Source organism: Talpa occidentalis, unplaced genomic scaffold (assembly GCF_014898055.3).
Source record: "Talpa occidentalis isolate TD23 unplaced genomic scaffold, MPIMG_talOcc4v2.1 talOcc4.14, whole genome shotgun sequence".
Classification (NCBI taxonomy): Eukaryota; Metazoa; Chordata; class Mammalia; order Eulipotyphla; family Talpidae; genus Talpa; species Talpa occidentalis.
In genome coordinates, this window is record NW_023601433.1 from 45219037 (window position 1) to 45239062 (window position 20026).

Consider the following 20026-nt stretch of genomic DNA (forward strand, 5'->3'; position numbering starts at 1 on the left):
ATTTCAGTCAGACCATCTGTTCTGCTCTCCACTCTGTCTCTGATGAATCCTCTCAGCCCCCCTCACCTCTGGCCTACATCCCAGTTCTGATATGCATAAATAAATAAATCTTTTTTTTTTAAAAAAAAAAAAAGGAACAAAAGCAGTGATCCCAGCTACTTCCCCAGGTATTGGGTATGTCAGGTATGTCAACACTAGCACTGTGTATGTGTGTGTGAGTCTGTGTGTACACAAAGTAGGTCCTGCAATAATGCAGTTCCATGCACTGTTGTTTCAGTCTATCATTGGTGAGAAAAAACAATCCCTTGGCAGTGGGGTAAAGGGCACTGTCTGTGTGAAGTTGACACATTCTCCCCAAGTCTGTATGGGTACCCCAGCTTCTTCTCATACCCCAAAGACATGCATGTTAGGTTCACTGGCCTGTTTCCATTGTCCCAGTCTGAGTGAGGGGGTGTGTGTGTGTGATGCACCCCTGCAATGGAATGGGGTCCTACTCAAGGTTGTTCTACCTTGTGCCCTGAGCTGCCTGTATAAAATCTAGCCACCCCACCCCTGAACTGGAATAAGCAGCTTTGAAAGTGAATGAATGAATGAATACGAGTGATGGTTGGATATTAGAAGTGTTTTGGATTTTTAATTAGAAGGTTGGTGATTTTTGTTATGAGCAGAAAAGGACTGTAGGAACTTAATTACTTAACTAGATCTATGGTAAAAATTGGTTTTATTAAATATTTCACTTAAAGTCCCAGTTTCTAATAACCTGTCAACAACATTAAGTAAGGACTTATTGTGAGTGTGAGTGTATATGAGTGTGTATAAGTATGTGTATGAGTGTGTGTGCACACACATGCTGTCAGTAAGCTTGCAAACAGTGATTAAAGCTGCAGTGTTCAGACATGTCAGAAAAGAGAAAATTCCTCAGGATCAAGAGTTTCTGAAAAGGTGGTTTGGTTATGGGTCACTCCAAAATATATTTTGCCTCAATTATTAAAACTAAATTCATAAAAAAGTGTTTCTTTCACCAAAAGTCCTAGGGAATTAACCAGCATACTGAATGTTGGTTACTTTTATAAAAGCCTTAAATTTTCAAAGCTACCAAACCTTTTTGAAAGGATATTTCCACAGATGCTGAGAAAAAGTGGGTCACTGCATACATGTGACCATGTGCACTGCTCAGAATCTGGGGTAGCTCAATCTCCTGCTGGCAATTCTCAGTTGTCTGCTTTTTTGTTGTTGTTTTGTTTAAATTGAGATAACATGGCCTCCCATGGTGGCGCAGTGGTTGAGCGCTGGGTTGCAAAGCTGCCCGCAGCCTCTGCAGCGTCGGTTAGATCCCCGGCCGTCGGGTGAGGGTCCCACATGGCACGCAGACCTCTCCTGCCGTGCCCGCTGCTCCCCTGAACGGTGTACTTAAGTCGGTCTGCCTGCTCTGCTCTCCACTCTGTCTCTGGTGAATTCTCTCACCCTCCTGTGCTTCTGACTGTACCCAGTGCTTGTATAAATAAATAAATCTTAAAAAAAAATACAGTCGGCCCTCACTTTAAAAAATAAAAAATAAATTGAGGTAACAATGCTTTACAGCACTGTACATGACTTAGGGGGATGGGGTCACACCTCCTCTGATATATGTCACACACCACACCCACCAGCAAAGTGCCCATGATCCTTTCCCCAAGACCACTGGGACTCTCCCCTATGTGTCCCACCCCTTCCCACCCTCCACCTCTAGTAGCCTCAATTCTGCAGTCATATTTCTAGGGTTTGTTTTGGTTTAGTTTTGTCTGTTCTTTTGTTTCTCTATTTTCCACATAGGAGTGAAATCATCTGTCTTCTTCTGATTTATTTGACTTAGCATAATCCTCTCCAGTTTCATCCATTTGTGTGCACACATACCTTTTTAATCCACCCCTCTGTCACTGGGTTATCCACTTTTTTATTTTATTTTTTTTTTATAAATCTTTTTTTTTGAAAGATTTTTTAAATGGCTTTTTTTTTTTAAGATTTATTTATTTATTTATACAAGCACTGGGTACAGTCAGAAGCGCAGGAGGGTGAGAGAATTCACCAGAGCCAGAGCAGGGAGCAGAACAGGCAGACTGACGAAATACACTGCAGCAGGAGAGGTCTGCGTGCCATGTGGGACGCTTGCCCGGTGGCTGGGGATGGAACCGGCGCTGCAGAGGCTATGGGCAGCTTCACAAGCCAGTACTCAACCGCTGCGCCACCAGGGAGGCCCGTGATCCACTTTTTTAAAGAGCAGTAAAATGTGTCCCACATCTCCTACACTTTCAACATTACTCCCACCACCTCCTCCACTCCTATAATCACCACCACTAGCTTTCCTACCACTACAGCCATTAACAACAGCACACCTGCCCTCCTACTGATTATAACAGGAAGAGAGACCCATGCACCTTCCCAGCTGTTTGTTAGGAAACGTGCACTGAAAACACCCAAAAAGGAGAGCTATTCCTCAGATTCTTTCCAATAGCTACAAAACAAGGAGAGAGAGAGAAAGAGAGAGAGAGAGAGAGAGAGAGAGAGAAAGAAAGAAGACAAGAGAAGAAAAGCTACTCAACTGCACAATGAAATAAGTCAGAAAAGACACAAACCAAAATGTTAATAGTGGCTATCTCTGAAAGCACCATGAGAAAAATAGTGGAATTTTTTCTTTAGTTAATATTTCTGAGCTCTCTAAATGCTTTTACAGTGATCATGTTTTTCTTTAATAATTTAATTTTTAATTCATTTTTAGAAATAAAAGGCAACCATTAACTGTGACATTCAGGCAGGGCAAGTAGATGACCTACCTGGGGTCAACTAGCATGAACTAGGAGGTCAAACACAGCATGGTCCAAATTCTTGCTTTGGCACTTTTCATGCAATCTTTTTGAATTTCAGTTTTTCTTATCTACACAACTGACACACTAGATAGTTTTGCAAAAAAAAGATTAGATGATGTGACGTATGGGAAGCTCCTGGCAGAGCAATGTTTTAAAATAGTTAGTTATCATTATTTGGCAAGACTGATTAAGCTATCAGTCTCAAGAACATAGTATGCCCCCACTCATCTTCCTCATAGCAGGACAATCCAGAAAAGTCTTGCTATAGTGATGGCCAAGAGAAGAGCTCAGCAGGACTCCAAGGTATTCATACTCAAGGATTAGGATTTAGGATCATGGGTTCTGAAGAGGCTACCTCAAATCAAACTCTAAGGCCACTCTTCACTGATGTCATGATTTTAAATAAGTCAGACATCCTCTAAAACTCAGTCTTCTCAACAACAAAATGGATCTATAATAGAACTTACCTTATGACTTTGTGACAATGGAGAGTATAATGCCTGGTTCCCTGTTTGCCTGCTCGTGACATGAATTATTGCTATAACCATGAGGTAGGGAAGCAGATTTAGTTAAAGTTTAAGGATCCTTTCTAAGTTAACTTACTACATGATACCCAAAGTGAATATGTGGCTAAGATAATTGATGGAATAAATTGAATAGATTAAATCTTTAGTGGCACTTCCCAGTTAGTTTCGAAACCTTCACTTGAGTTTTCTAATGCATGTTTTTTAATGCACAAAATTAACATGACCTTCCTATATTAAGAAAAACATAAAACTATTTTAGGAATGATACTGCCTAAAAATTGGGTTATAACAGAATATATTTCAAGGTCCCTTCTAATTCTGAAAATTCTGGAAGGCACAAATTGAGAAACACAGACTTAGAATACAGCTCATCCATCTCTCTTTTTTGTTTTATGTGAAAGAACAAACCTACACACAAAAACTGAGGGGGGTGAAGGAAGGGGTTATCCATTTTAGACTATGTAAACTCTGAAAAAAAACTCGTTTAGAATGTAATGGCAGATACTCCTACATAAAACAATTTTTATGCCATGTTATTTACTTTAATTGAATTTAGATATATGATCAGTCATTACCAAAATGGGTTAATCACTTGGGCAATTACTAACTCACTTAGCAATTTAGATGCACAGCTGATAAGTGAATCAACTCTGTAGACTGAATGTTGACGTTTAGTAGGTAGAATGTAACAAGGGGAGAAGTAAAAAGAAAACTTCTTTATAGCATATTGACTATACTAACAGGGGCATGGGAAATTTCTGGTAAATAATAATGTAATTTAAAGTGTCAGCCAGTGTAATTTAAAGTGTCACCTGGTGGCACAGGCAGTTGAGCGCAGCGCTGTGAAGCTGTCCGCAGCCTCTGCAGCGCCAGTTCGATCCCGGCCAGCCGGCAAGGGTCCCACATGGCACGGCATAACTCTCCTGCCACACCCGCTGCTCCCCTCAGCAGTGTATTTTGTCAGTCTGCCTGTTCTGTTCCCTGCTCTGTCTCTGGTGAATCCTCTCACCCTCCCGAGCATCTAGTCTGTACCCCGGTTCTTGTATAAATAAATAAATAAATCTTAAAAAAATAAAAATAAAAATAAAAAGTGTCAGCCAGTGATTCTTGGACCATTTCCACATCAACAGTAACCTTGTAGAATGACTCTGTTGACCTTCCAAATGGTCACTTTTGAATATCTCCTTCAAGGACTCTTCCTTCATGTATGTTGAAGGGTCTTGGACCATAGAGTAGATTGATGTGCCTCTCAGACATGGGAACACACTATGAGCGCTGAGGTCATTTTTAATGAAATGAATTTATGAAAGGATTCAAATACCTACTCATTATTCCTCACTATTGGTTTTGGTTGGACTCAGTTTTCACTATGAAACCGGACATGGCATTCAATTAGATCCTATGAATAGACTTTTCACAAGTAATTTGCTCTGCTGGTGTTTTCATAAAAAATTAGCTGGACACATCTGCTTGTCAGCGGTCAAAAACCACAGGCTCTCTTACCCTTTTAATGGTAATTGCTGCAACCTGTAATCTTTTTCAGACTAAATTATTTTTTGTAGAACATCTTTTAACATACTCATCTGTAATGGAATTCAGGATATTAGGGATGCACTACTGAGCAACCACCATCATCATTATTTTAAAAATATAAGGCAAGCCACATGCATGTGCAAATCCCTTTCTGCAATGGACAAATGGAACACACCAGTGTGATGCTCAATGCCAAGAGGATTGTACTAAATTGGTCCCTGGCTAACGATATGGCAGCACAAACAGCTTAAATTCTTTGAGTGGCATAAAGGGATCTAGATACAATGGCACAGTCCCAAAAAACTAAGAAGATTAAATAAATTATTTTCACTAGCCTGAGCTATTCCAATTAGGATGAAATCCAATCAGAAGGAATAAAGCATGCTAGACTATTAGTTCCTTGGAACAAAGTAGAATGAAGCTGTTTTCTTTTGGCTGAAGCACCACAATACAAATAAAACAGTGACCTTCAATTCAAAGGCAATGTTAATAAGAGAAATCACGAAACAGCAGCCAATGATAAGAATGGCTAATAAAGAGCAAAGCTTTTAGTGCACTGTGAACCTACATATGCACTGGTTTCAAGCACTGCCTCTATAAAGAGTAAGGAGAAGTTAAAGGATTTATAATGCTCTATAGCACTTGTTTTAGAAGTATCTTTTCAGACTCCTTAGATACCACACCAATTTTAGAAATAAAACTGGAGTTCGTGGTAATATTTTCAAAGAGCAGGAATGCATCAGTAACAGATCACAGATGCAAGAAAGACCTCAGGGGCCTTTGTGAACCAATTAAAGTTCCTGTGTGGTTCCACATGACATGAAGTCATGGTACCTGGCCATTACGCCCTTCGATGGCAAAGCATAACTAGTACAGAGCTCCAAAACCACTGAGCTAGAAAAATAAAAGCAGTTGACAGTTCAGTGACCCTTACTTGGTGGAGAACTCTAATTCTTGGCCCCAGATGGGAACTGCCAACAGGTGCTGACCAGATGCAGGAAGAAAAAGCTGTGGGCACCTAAAGGCTGAAGGTGATTCTGCCTTGTTGACTCCTGTCTCCCCAATACCTAATGCAGGTGTGCTACAAAAGGCTCTTACTGTTCAGGGATGAAGTAAAAAGTGTTATGCTTTGCATTCTCTCAAAACCTATCTTGGCTTTTTAATCCTTAAAACTGAAATCTAAAAGATAAGTTCATAGATTGTGTAAGACGGTATCTTAAACATCAGAGGATGTATAAAAGGATGATACAAACAATGTGAAAGGGAGTGTTCCTCTCTCTGTGTAAAGTCCTGTAGTATAAGAAGAAAATCCAAAATTTTAAATGATTTCAATGTTTAAGGATCAAGAGATACAGATTTTAGTGATGAATTTTAGGACCAACTTTATAATCTTGGAATTATTTAACCTCTCCAAGAATCGGTTTTCTCAATTTATAGACGAGAATAATAATTCTAGTCCAACACTGGATTATTGTGAAATGATAAGAAGAAAATTTCTGTAAATAATTTTGAAAAATGTAAGTTTGGCAGAATTGTTACAAAAAGTAAAAATGATGCAAAGATTTCTTTGATGGTTCTAGCTGTTGATTCCAATTTCATTCAACTCAAATTTGCTACTTTCAATGTGACCCAAAACCTGGAGGACTGTCAAATGCAGAGGATTTTATGGCCAGTCTTGCTCTATGTTTACTTTTTATGATGTAAAATGAACAAGACCTTCGTTCTCTCCTCTGGGCTCATTCCTAGTCCTCTATTGAAATATGCAGACAGTGCAGGTTACCTTTAGCTTCTCAGGTATCTGGAAGTTATAAAGCCCTTTGACGAACTCCTTGATACCTGAGTATACTAACTTCCATCATATGTATCAGTAAGAATATCAGCAATAGAAATACCTATAGGTATGCAGTAGAAAACTACAGTGAGGAGCACCAGCTCTATGAAAAACAGAAAAGAAAAAAAAAAGCTGTTAGATAAGGTATGATGAAGAGTTTCTGAGTTTTCCTCTAGAATTCTTTGGCTAGATATTCATCCATTTTATTTTCTTGCAGACACTAGCAGGCATACATGGCTGGTGTTTTAAGAAAAAGTTGTAATAATATTAACTACCAAGCATTGACTGTATGATTATGCCAGCTGTACTCCTAGTTGAGTCTCTGATGCATGAAAATGTGTGTATACACACACACATATATATATTTTTACATCATTGTTCATTTTTGTACAATGTATGCTTATATGCTTTCTCCTTTTGGATGGATTTCCCTCTTGCAGTGGAGTAAACTCTCAATGTTGCCCCTCAATTAGTCAAAGGCTAAGAAAGACTGTATCTGTGATATACAGTCCACCCATTCTCTTTTGGTCTTCTAAAACCACCTCCTGAATTAGGACAGAGCAGCAGAGAGACATGGTTAGGGGTTGTGTCATGCTGTTCACCTACCTACACTGATGTTTTGGCCTGAATGCATTTTGGAGGCACACTATCAACCTGTAAGAATTGATTTGGGGGGCCTCCCTGATGGGGCAAGGAATTAAGACATGGCACTATAAAATTATCTGCAGCCACTGCAGCAAGAGTTTGATCCCCAGCCTGGGAGGCGCAGCAGACCTCTCCTGACCTCTCCTGACCTCTCCTGACTCTCCCGCTGCTCCCCTCAGCAGTGTATTTCAGTCAGTCCTCCTGTTCTGTTCCCTACTATGTCTTTGGTGAATCCTCTCACCCCCCCGCACTTCTGGCCTGTACCCCAGTTCTTGTATGCATGAATAAATAAATCTTTTAAAAAATTGATTTGAGAACACTGACTTTTACATTATATAGGAATGTTTCTTCCCTGCTCTTTGGGTGTCCATGAGGCATCTGCCAAAGGCGATGGAGTGCATTTCTTGGTTGGTGTGTTGAGGGGCAAGAACAAGCAAACATAAATCAGTCTCTGCCCCCCTCCTTTCTTGTTGAAGGCCAGCTGATCTTAGGAAGCAGTCATTTTGTCTATTCCTCCAAGAGCGCAGACCCCAAACAAAGATGAGCCTACAGTTTGTTCACTGCCTGCAGCTGATGGGTAATTCTTATTCTGGGGCTGGGAATTAAGGGATCTCTTGCTGCAATCTATCTAAACCATATCCTGTAAAGTTGGCTTCATCAGTTAAAGAGTTGATATTTAGATCTCCCTCTTTTAAATTTTTTGTGTTACCTCTCAATTAGTTCATAACATGGAAAAGCAAGATGTTACTCGGGGCAGGGGAGATGCACCAGTTATTAAGCTATTATCTCTTAGCTTTTATCTTTTATTTTCAACTCTGTGGTGCTGGGGCAGGACCTCTACAAACCAACCACACTTCTGACTTTGCTACCAACTGCTATGAGTTCAGCAATGCTGGCCTACAACAGCTCATTCTAGGAACGGCAGGGGACTCCAGTTTGTAGGTTTTCCAGCACTCACTGTAGCAGCCTCCTCCCCTGAAAGACACCAGTGCCACAGGTCAGTGCCACCTCCTCAGAGTTATGGATACAAGGACCCTTAACCAGTTCAGACTTTGCCAACCTGATTTTTTTCCAGCACACTGGGAAAATACCCTGCTTATTCTAAGATGTGTTTTATGGATATAAAATGTGAGAATCCTGGAGTCAATAACCCAGAAAACCTCAGTTCCCCTTGACTGTGGCCCCTCCATGGACCCGGATCACTGGAGACATCATCAGGGTTTGTGCAGACCTGGGATGGCCTCCCCATCTGTGCACCCTGTAGCCCTCTCTGTGGTCACTGTCAGAAACTGTGAAAGACACTGATGAAGATAATTAATTGTCAAAGAGCAGCACTGAGTACAAAAATCTTGCCATCAAGTTCTTGAAGGCCCTCGGGATAAGCAGACATAGCCACCACACCACCCCTAAAAGCTGGAGGAAGAATGGAAGGAGAGAAAGAAACATCAATTCCTGCCCTTCATCTCTCCAGCGGGTCTCCAGAGCTGTCGACATCCAGCTGTGGAGGGAGAAACGGAAAAGGGAAAGGAAGTCTGAGCTGAGAATGACATTGAGCAATGGCTAAGGGTGTAATAACCTGATTAGTGAGTCAGAAGTCACCAGAGCAGACTCTGCACTCTAAAGTAAGACTAGCCAGAATAGGATCAATATTTTTAAATGCCTGCTATGGGCAAACTATGTGAAAAGTTTGACAGAATAGACACGTTACAACAAGTTTAACCTTTGATGTACACGTGAGACTGTACAGCAGAAATGACTCTCACTTAACTGGGCCGGAAAGGGGTTCCATAAAAAGTGAGTCCACACTCATAGCAGGAATTTAGAAAACCTAAATAAGGGACCAGGAAAAAGACTAATTAATACAAAGTAAAAATCAAAATCAACAAGCAACTATAAACCAGAGACACACTACTGGGGTGGAGCGGGGGGGGGGCGGGGGGCAGAGGAAGAACTAGGGTCAAAATAAGGCAGGGGTGCAATTGTATGGGGAATAGAACCAAAATGAAAATGCATACATTGTGCAAAAATGAAAAATGATGTCAGAATTATATAAAATATTTTTTAAAAAAGAAAAAAAAAGTGAGTCCAGAGTCGGTGCCTCTGCCTCACAGCCACATTACTAGAAGAGAGAAGGAAAGATTATCACCATGTTACAGACCTGAGTTGGCAAGCCAAGGGACTCCCTGCCCAGATGTTCTGCCTGCAATTAGTACACACTGCCACCAAGGGGAGAATGAGTGCTTAGTTAGGGTCCTCATGGACCCCAAAGTGTAATTCCCATAACTGACATTAATCTCAGTGTATTTTTCTATTCACTTCTGGGGGTGTTTTTTTTAACAACCATACAAAAATGTAATTGTCCAAGCACAGATGTTGCATGATAATGGTTTTGTATTCCCTGATAGGGGAAGGGGGCTTCAGTGGGAGAGTTGGGGCTGGGTAGAGACTCCTCAAGTCTACAGCCTCATGTTAACAAATGTTATCCAGGAGGTAGGGAGAGGGAGGTGGAATCGGATGCCACCATTATCCTAAATGAACATACTCTTGTCTGTGAGTCCTTTTTCTTTCTTTTCATTGTATCTAAACAAGGAACGGTTGGCTTTCTGTGTAGATATCTAACTGTTTTTGTTTTATTTAAATTTGGGGAGTTTCATGAATAGGAGTTTCACTCATAAGGTTGAGGCTTGCCTGGTGGATCCAAAGCAATTGGTCCCAGCTGCCAGGAAGAAAATGAATATCTCTAAGTGGAATGGACACAGCATAACATCCTTGGCTGGCACTAAGGGCGTCAGTAGCACACTGCTGTTGATGCTGGAACACCACACTTGCAGGAGCTAATCAGAAACACTCGTGCCACTGGGGATAAAGAGCAGGATTTGTTTCACAGCAAAGCTTGCTTGGCAATCCTGTTGTCCCTGTTCAGGACTCAATTCCAGTCAAATGCCATCACCCCTCTAGGCTGAACATCTCTCACACTATGTTTTCTGGACACACACAAGTCAAGCGTCCATTCAATATGAAAAAGAAGCCTAGATTTGGAAGGAATTTCTTCCTTCCTTTCCACATAGTTCCAGAGTTTCCAAGGTATCATTTTCAGGTCCTTATGATGGTGCTTTTCAAGTATTTCTAGTTACTTCTTGGGGTAGGGGGGGAATTGCCTTTTTTTTCCAACAGTGGGACCCCTTTTGAGATGAAACCTTACCGAAGTACTCACAACAGAGAAAAGCTAAAGTACTCTGGTCTTTGGGGTGCTACTGCCTTCTCATCTCCACAAAGGCATATCCCTAAGATCCCCTCAGAAAGGCTCAAAAATCACGGTCTTTCAGTCTTCTGAAAAGACACATATCAAAAATGTTGAGGAGATGTAAAAATATTGCCAGCCCCAAGTTTGTGTTGCTGTTTCAAGTTCAGATGACATAAATGAACATTTCATTGGGAAAGGTTTTTAAGAAAAACCAAAGGTTTGTACCTTCATCCTCTGTTTTGATAAATACAGACTCTTATCCCAGAGACGTGAGTGACTTTCTGGTTCTACAGATATGCATAAAAACTAATCTCAGCCAGATTGTTTTACTTGGAACATGAGGCCAAATCCTCAGTTATGGTACTAAGAGGTGTTAAATTTCTAATTTTCCAAAGCTTTTTTATTTTTGCATATATCCTTCTAATTTCTTCCTTTTGAAAAACTTTTTTTTTAATTGTCTTACTTTGTTGTATGAAAAAGATTAAAAAGCAGAAAATGTGATCCACAACTCCCTGATTAGACAGGCTCAGCTAATGTGTTGACATTTACTTTCATTAACACACTGTTCATAACTATTATTCCCATTGTTTCTTACATGAGCCAAGCCAAGTGGATAAAGCAGATGTTATCGTACCCATTTAGCAGATGAAGGTGTGATTTCTCACATCACAGGAGATCTGGCTCCGGGGAAAGTTCCAGAATGACATACCTACTTTTCACTTTTAATTTTCATGGTTTGGACCAACACTGGCCCATACATGCCAAATAATGACACAGCCCTTCTACTGGCTTCCTAAGGAGCAGTTGTCCATGCAGTTCATATCAGATACAGAGCTACACCTAAGTCAATGTAAAGTAGCACTTTCCTCCACCAATCCTGCAAGGCAAGGCCATATTTTCTACCAGTTTCCCAGAACCACGGCTGCCACACCACTATCTAGGAAAAAGAGCAAATGTGCAAAGTCCACATTCTAGTCCTCAGGTAGAAAAATTGTAAGAGAGAATCATCCAATGCTAGAAAGCTAAAGAGAAGTAGTCAAGTTTAGGGGAAGGCAAAAATGAGGCCCTAAAGATGATGAGAAGAAAACATCCTGTGAAGTCTTAGAGAGGACGCACTCGCACGAAGACAGAAAAGTCAAAAGAATATAGTGTGGTCCAGTCAGAGTAAACAAGTCTGTGGTGATAAAAATTCATTGTGAACAAATCTCATTTAAAAACGAACTCCCAGAGGAACTCATTACACTAAATGTTCTGGCAGTGACTTAGGTAGTAGTCATTTCTAAGCCACCCTTGGGGATATAAAAGTCACTGCTCTATAGCTAATGGGGGGGTGGGAAGAAAAAAGGGGGGCTGCTTTAGTGCCTGTCTCCTTCCCAACAATAAGCCTCTGTCAGGTTAGTGTTCTATCAAGCCTGTCAATTGTAACTTATTTTGTGTTAGGAGACAAGCTGGCACATCGTATAAAGGTCAAGTGGAAAACTGTCCCCTCTGCTACATCACTGTCATCAACTAATAAAGGTCATTCCACCCAATATATTGCCATGACGGAAAATAACTTTGTTTATCTACTGTAAAATATTAAGAAGTCCCTCTGCCATGAGCATTCTGCTTTCTCTTCACTCTCAAAAGGCATTCAATTAGACACCCCAAAATATTCCAGCAGCTGCCATGACACTGATCTGTTTGCAAACAAATTTGGACAGAAAAACACAGAGATAGTAAGCTTAAAAACCATCTATATAGACTCACAACTTCTATTTTACTGGTGTGTTTAACTGGAGTAAACACATTGATCCAGCATTATAAATAACCCAAATATTTAGCATATACCTTCTTATTTAATTCTTGTATCTCTATTATCCTATTTTACAAATGGGAAAATTGAGACTTAAAAAGATTAAAGTCATTCATCCAAGCTTATATAGCCAGTAAGCAGCAGAACCTGTTAATTTTTCAACTAGGTTGACCAGAAAGGCACGGATATTTCACTACTCCAGCATTAATAGAATTATCAGTTATTAATAACACAACATAGAACAACCATCATTTGTATTGAAGAGATATTTTGAACATATTTTGAACATGGTTGTTTTGAACAACCATTTCTTGGGAGTCTACTCTGACCATTACACTAGGTGCTAGGGATAAAAATGAAATTAGACAGCACCTCCTTCTCTCCCCCAGGGAGCTTACAGTTCAGCCAAGGGAACAGCCAACATCTTTATTAAAACAAAACATGTATGAGGATAGGGAATGTGCAGAATGCCCAAAATAAGGGATGTTGAAACCAAGTCTTGATGGTTTAGTCACCTGAGAGCCTTAGTAAGGTCTAAATGGAGAAGGGAGCAGTGAGTAGTGTCAACAGAGATATCAGACAGAATGAGAAAGCACACAGGAAATACTGAAAGACTAAAGAAGCAGTTGCTTGGGGAGAAGAGAAGTAGAAGGAAATGGAGTTAGAAGACTAGAGAAGGGCCAGGGCAAGAAGGTGTCACTGCAGGGCAAATTTAACACTTATCCTAAAAACGTCGGTCATGGGACGAGGTGAAGTGGGAAAGTGATCTTGTTTTAGGAGGAAGACTGGCTTCAATGTAAAAGATGAGTTTGAGTGGGGAAAGGATGGAAAAAGGAACCTATAAGAGACAAGTGTGTTCATCCAGGTGAAAAAAGGGTGGGCTGTAAGGACAAAAGGGAGAGCTATTGAGGATGTGAAAACAGAAAGATACAGTGGTTCAATGTCCAGGGAAAGGTGAGCAACCAGCACAACTCCCAGTTTCTCTTGCCATTATACTGTAGGAGGAAATGCTGCAGGAGGAGCTGTGCTGAGGTGTAAAAGAGACCAGGAATTTATAGACAAAGGATGGTAGGGAAAATACAGTCTCTAGATCTTAGGTTAGATATTTTAGATAACAGTATTGGATTATTCGAGTCCCTCTTGTTCGTGGAGAGAATCAAATGTCAGGAAACAAATGTACAATGAAAATAATTCTTAGGCTAAGGTGAGCTGGCAAATACATTAAGATCCCAGAATTGTCTGATGAATGTAGAACACACAGAACTGAAAAGTGTTCAGTTTGTGGGAGTCAGAGGGTTTTGGCAACTAGGAGATCACTGAAGTTGTCTCTCTCCACCACTGTATTCTACAGCTCCACTCAGTGCCTACTCTCAACACATGCCCCCCCACTTGGCCCCATCTGTCTGCCTCTCCTCACTCACAAGACCAAGTGATGCCAGACCACACACTGACAGCTCAGTGAGGCAGAGACAGCCTGGGGAGCTGGTTCAAAAGTGTGTGGAGGCTCCTGCTCACCAACTCCTGCCACCAGCCCAATGCAGACATGGACAATTCCTCCTATTGCTTTGTACCCATGAGACACCCTTCAGTTCTGCAGAATGTCTGCCCCCTTCCAACTGAAGACCTTGATAAACCCTCAAATATTTATATCCCATAAAGGTTTTTGTCTCCAAGTCCTACAGAAAACTTATTCAAATTTCTCTAGATCACTTGAAGAAAAGAAAGTGGGTCACATTTCATCTCCCAAGACAGGGCTTCCAGAGCAGTTGAGGTATTCACACCATGCTTTCACCCTCATTGATTGGGGAGCAGGAACAACAGGCAGGCTGCAGAGCTTATTAAATCAGAAGGGAGCAGTCACTCAAAGTTTTCTTCTGGTGTGCGTCTCTGTCACCCAGAATGTGTTGGTACTATATTTGCTGTCAATTTTTTAATCAAACATGATGCAAGATTTAATTAAGTGCCTGAACAGTTTATAAAAACAAAATAGCTGTCCAGCAATCACCCAGCACAAGGAGCTCCACAAAGGATCAGGGGCACCATATCATCACCATAATGCAGAGGAGGAAATGGATGCCATGTTTGTAAATGACCACTTTAAAGGGACAATTAAATAGCTGTTTGGGAACTTCTCCTTAACCTTCTCTGCCCATCAGAGGACAGGCAACAAAGCAGCAAAGACCCATAGAAAAATGACCAGAATACAGAAGTTCTTCCATTTGCATCTTCCTCAGTCTTATGTTTAGTGCCTCAACTGCATCTCATTTTCTTCCTTTTACAATTTTTTCCATCCATCCTCAAGACCAGGATCACCAATTCTTTCAGAGCCCAAGCAGAGCTGCAATTTCATTTTCTCAATGTCATCCAATGTTACACAGCAGAGAATGAGGCAAAGAAAGAGAATCAAGGTCATGAAATTTAGATGCAGAGGAAAAAAAGCATTTGCCTTAGGAAGATATGAAGAGTAGTCAAATTTTAAAAGCTTCGTTATAATTTCCATGTTTTAATATATCTTGCTTTATAATATATCATTTCCGAATTTTTCGCAGCTTGAAAGAAATCAGTCTATGTGCAAATAAACTTCTTATTAACAAACAGAAAATAAGTAGTCAAATCATTCAATCTTTTTTTCTGCAAGCTGCTGATGCTGACTGCCAGCAGGGAGATTATTCAAAAGCAGTCACATTTTACACAACATTTTCTCATACATAGCACCCCAGGGTGGCAAATAAAGGAAAAAGAACAAATAATCTTTCAATATCTGTGTGCCACCATTCACTTTAACTTTCCACCCACACAGCAGATTAAGTGTTACTGTTTCTAGTGTATCCAGGAACAAACCAGTGCTCAAGAGCAGATGACAGGAGACAGCAGCACCTGACACTGCGTCCTCACCCAGTCCCGGGGCCCTGCACTCTGCCTGCAGAAATGTCCTCACCCAGATGTGCACAGCAAGTGAATGAATATTTATCTCATAGCTCATTGTATGGAAATTACATGTCAACTGAAAATATAGAGAACATTAAAACTAAATATGTAAATAAACACTTGGTCAATTTTTCCCAGCTCATGAAGATGTTATATACTGAGTGCCCCCAAGTTAATTAAGTTCATTATTTCTAATTGCCACTTCATATAGAAATAGAAAAATCAATTCTGCCAATTGAATCCATCAGTCCTCAATTCAGTGATAGAAAGTGGGCCAACTGCCCCCGTATTACGAATATACATATATATACATATACATATATATATAAAATAACCAACTGATGGATTGAACTTTTCCTAAGTCTAATACACACAAGCCCCCTAGACATTGCCACAATCAGAGAGAAATCAAAGTTTACTTTGCTTCCTAGGGAAGATTAGGACAAAGGTCTCTAGAAAATCTAATAAGAAGCAAAATCAAGTTAATATGTTAGAGCATTTTGGAGGAGGGAGGGGAAGGACTATGTCTAATTAACCTCCACTTCCCATCGCCTGGCCAAGTTCTTGGAAACAGCAGGCATTCAACAAATGTTTCCTGACTAAATAAATGAACTGTGCATTGTTGTCATTTTAATCTTCTTGTGTATTTATTAACATCCCCCACTTGGAAATCCATGCATTGCTCTCAGTCACTCCTAGTGACCCCTTGTGCAGGTTTCACCAGCAGCAGGTACACGGGCTACTGCTTCTACCTGCTCAGCAGCAGCTGCCCCATCTTCTCATAGCAGACATATTCCACCACACCAGAGACAGACAGACAAGCATGCCTGGAGTACAGATAAGCTTGCATTGGGGTTTTCATCTGCTTTGGATAAATACCTAGCAGTGGTGTTGCTGAATCATATGGTATTTTTTTTTTATCCTTAATTTTTTGAGGAGTCCATTCTGCATTCTGTAATGGCTGCACCAGTTTATCACACATTCCCACCAATGGGGACAGGCTTCCCTTTTCTCCACACTTGTGCCGATATTTGCTATTTTGTGTCTTTTTGATCAGAGTCATTCTAACAGGCCTGGGGTGCTATCTCTTTGTGGCTTTGACTCACATTTCCCTCTTGACCAATGATATTAAGCATCATTTCATGTTTTTACTGCCGTCTGCATATACATCTTCTTTGGAGAAATGTCTATTGACATCCTTTGCCTATATTTCATCTGAGATATATTTTTGTTGTTGAATTGTAGTAGTTATTTGTATATTCTGGATATTAATCCTTTCTCAGATATATGATTTTCATGTATAGACTCCCATTCCATCAGTTGTCTTTTCACTTTCTTGATAAGGTGTTTTGATATATAAAAGTTTTAATTTCAATACAATTTACCTAGGTTTTTTGTTACTTGTGCTGTTGGCATCACATCTAAAAGTCCATTGGCAAATCCCAGGTCATTAACATTTATCCCAATGTTTTTCCTAAGAATGCTGTGGCTTTAGTCCTGTTATCTAGGTCAGTGAAGCATTCTTATATGTGATACAACTTGTATGGGATAGGAGGTAGGGATCCAAAATTATTCTTTTGGATGTAAAATGTCTACATGAAATTAGAGTGGTCAAACCAAATTACTCAAACTTTTGTGGAAACACCTGTGTGAGCTTAGTATTTATATCTTCCCTGGGTCATCAGGGCCCTATTGTGGGCTTGTGTCACCCCAAAATTCATATATTGAAGTTCAAAGTTTGATTACCTCTAAATGTGACTTTATTTGGAGATAGGGATTTTAAGTTATTAAATGCAAATGAAGTAATCAGGGTGGATTCTGATCTAATATGATTAGTGTCTTTATAAGAGGGTATAGAGGAAGCCATGGAGTAAGACACCATCTACAAGACAAGGAGAGCCTCATTAGGAACCAGACACTTTGATCTTGAACATCCAACTCCTAGAACTAGGAGGAGACACATTTCTGTTGTTTAAGTCACCCAGTCTGCAATAATTTGTTATTGCAGCCAGAGTGACTAACACACCCCTGCCATGAAAGAAAAATCATGCAGGCATACCAAAAACAGAGTCAGTTTGGATGTGAAGTGATTGTGGGGGAAGACTGGGTTCTGCTTAGGCTTCTGCCCCTGATCACAGACACATCCTGCCAGGGCTGTAGTCTATTTCCCAATCTGGAGGAAAAGGAGAAGCACCCCTTAAAAACATTTGAGAAGTAGAGTGGAATGGTGTCGAAAGTCCTGAATGTCCTCACAGAGGGGCGATCACTCCATCCCACTGAGCTGGCCACAGAAGTTGCTTCATCTGCCCTGGCCTCCTCAGAGAGGCTGAGCTCCCCATGCAATGAGACAGTCCCTCGGGTGAGTTTGTTCTCCTGGATCCCAGCCAGGAGACTGTCCAGACAAGGAAAACTTGTGAGAACTAAATACAGGGTCAGGTACAAGAGAGACTTCCTGCCCACCATCCTGCTCCATCAACCAGATTCCAGTGCTTAGGAAACAAGGTCACTTGCTGAATTTCATAGGCAGATACATAAAAAGGCAAAATGCTATCTTTATATTAGCACAAGTGCTGGCTAACAACCATTTAAACAGTGCTGCAGCTCATTCAGCAGAAAAATGTCTCCAAGTTCCTACTAAGTACCTAGTTAGGGAGAAAAGGTGGAGGAAAAAACCATTCATTCATTTGTCTTGGTGTTTTGTATTCAGCAGCACGTCCCATCCTGGAGCTGTCAGGTTTCATCATGAATAATGCATGTGGCAACACTTCACACAATCCTGCAGGACAGCCTGATTTTCTCCTGGCCAGGGAAGGCAAAGCACAGTCCTACCACTGACCTTCGGAACTTGGTCAGTTTGGACATGGTCATCAAGAGTCGACATGCAGGCCTCCCTGGTGGCACAAGGGGTTAAGTACCGCACTATCAAGCAATCTGCAGCCTCTGCAGCACGAGTTCAATCCCCGGCTGGTCAGGGAGAAACCACATGGCGAAGCAGACCTCTCCTGTCTTGCCCACTGCTGTCCTCAGGAGTATATTTCAGTCAGTCTGCCTGTTCTGTTCCCCGCTCTGTCTCTGGTGAATCCTCTCACCCCCCCCCCACATCTCTGGCCTGTACCCCAGCGTTTATATGCATAAATAAATAAATAAATCTTTAAAAAAAAAAAAGAAAAGAAAAAAGAGTCAACATGCAGTCCCAGGTGCTTCTACCTTCAGAGATCCAAGAGGGTTGAGAAACCCCACACTTTAATGCCAAAATATAAGAAGGAGGTGAGTGTGCACCCAGCTGGAACAGCAAAGAGAAAATGCATCACTGAAATCATGTTCTGTGTTATAGGTGAAAGGGAAGAGCATGGCATATGTCAGGTAGGTGCTATCTAAATTGGCTACTTGCCCTTAAAGCTCATGAGCGCAGCCAGCACACCCCTGCAAGCACAAGTGGTGACGCTGAGCGCCTCCACTGGCCGAGGCGTCAGCCCTTAACTGGCAGAATCATATTCTCCTGCAAGCAGGAAAAGCAGCTACAGCAACCTCATCTAGTAAGGGAAACAGCATTCTATAAAAATTCTTTTGTTTGTTTCAATGTGTAGCTCATCTTCCAACTTTCAACCTTTTACTTAAATTAAAAGGAAGTCAACACCCATTCTCCCTTGGGAGAATAATGCTGAAGACTCAAACCTGAACAAGCACAAGTCCTAATTTCCTAATGGCCTAATTTTTCAGATAAAATCATGGAACATGATGGCATTTGCCTGTGCATCCCAGTGTGAAATTTTCATCTGTTCCTTCCCTGGTTGTCAAGTAGATAAGTGTCCAGAAGACAGAAACTTCCTAGCGAAGTTTTGTCCCCATAACTCCTAGAAAGTTCTGGGAGCAACATGGCGGCGAGGAGACGCTGCAAGTAAGATCTCCCATTAAAAAAAGTTAATAGGGAGGAAAAGCGGCAGGTCCCAGTGAGAATTGGGACACGGAAGATAAACGGGTGACGCCAGCAAACTGCCCGAAGAAGAAAGTGGCCATAAAAGAGGACCAGAAGGGAGGGAAGCGCAGAACCCTGCTCCCCTCTCCCGCCCACAGAGGCGGCACTCTCCGACCAGCAGAGAGGAGGGAAATAACACACTAAAACTGCAACAGGGTGGTCCCCAGGAAAGGGGGAGGTTCCCTGCCCCACCCAAGGGAGGGTGGAGCTGAGCAGCAAGAGAAGAAGCTGCAGAAGAGACTAAGGAAGGAAGCAGGATGGAGCCAGAAGGAGACCTGGAAGAGGCGCCTGGAGCCTAGAGACACGTGAAGAAACTGTGCTTGTCTTTTGGTCGTGGACTGGGTGACACAGATGTGGGTGAGACCCGTGGGGAGGTGACCATGGCAGCTTTTATCTTGATGTTGATTTTGCTCTTTTCCTTCCGGGCTTGTCCGGTTGTTTGTGACCCTTTTCTGTGGGTCCCCACTGGAAGATGCTTTAGACTTTTAGCAGGCTTTGGGGCTTTGCTCTGCGCCATTCCCATATGGATGGACTTTTACCCACGAGGGGATGGGTAACTTTGGGTGCTTCATTTAAAAACTAGATTCTTTGCCTTACCTGTATTGTTTCCTAGTTTTATTAAAGTTCCTTTTCATTAAAGTCTCCTATGTTTTGTGTTGATGCGGCGGATGGCAGAACCCATTTAGAATAGGCAGGTTTGCGGG

At 41.3% G+C, this 20026-nt stretch overlaps 1 protein-coding gene across 1 annotated transcript in view; it reads right to left on the reverse strand.

Annotated features, from left to right (window-relative positions):
- Nucleotides 1-20026, reverse strand: part of DISC1 (DISC1 scaffold protein) — a 315559-nt gene that overhangs the window by 226619 nt on the left and 68914 nt on the right. The window lies entirely within an intron of this gene.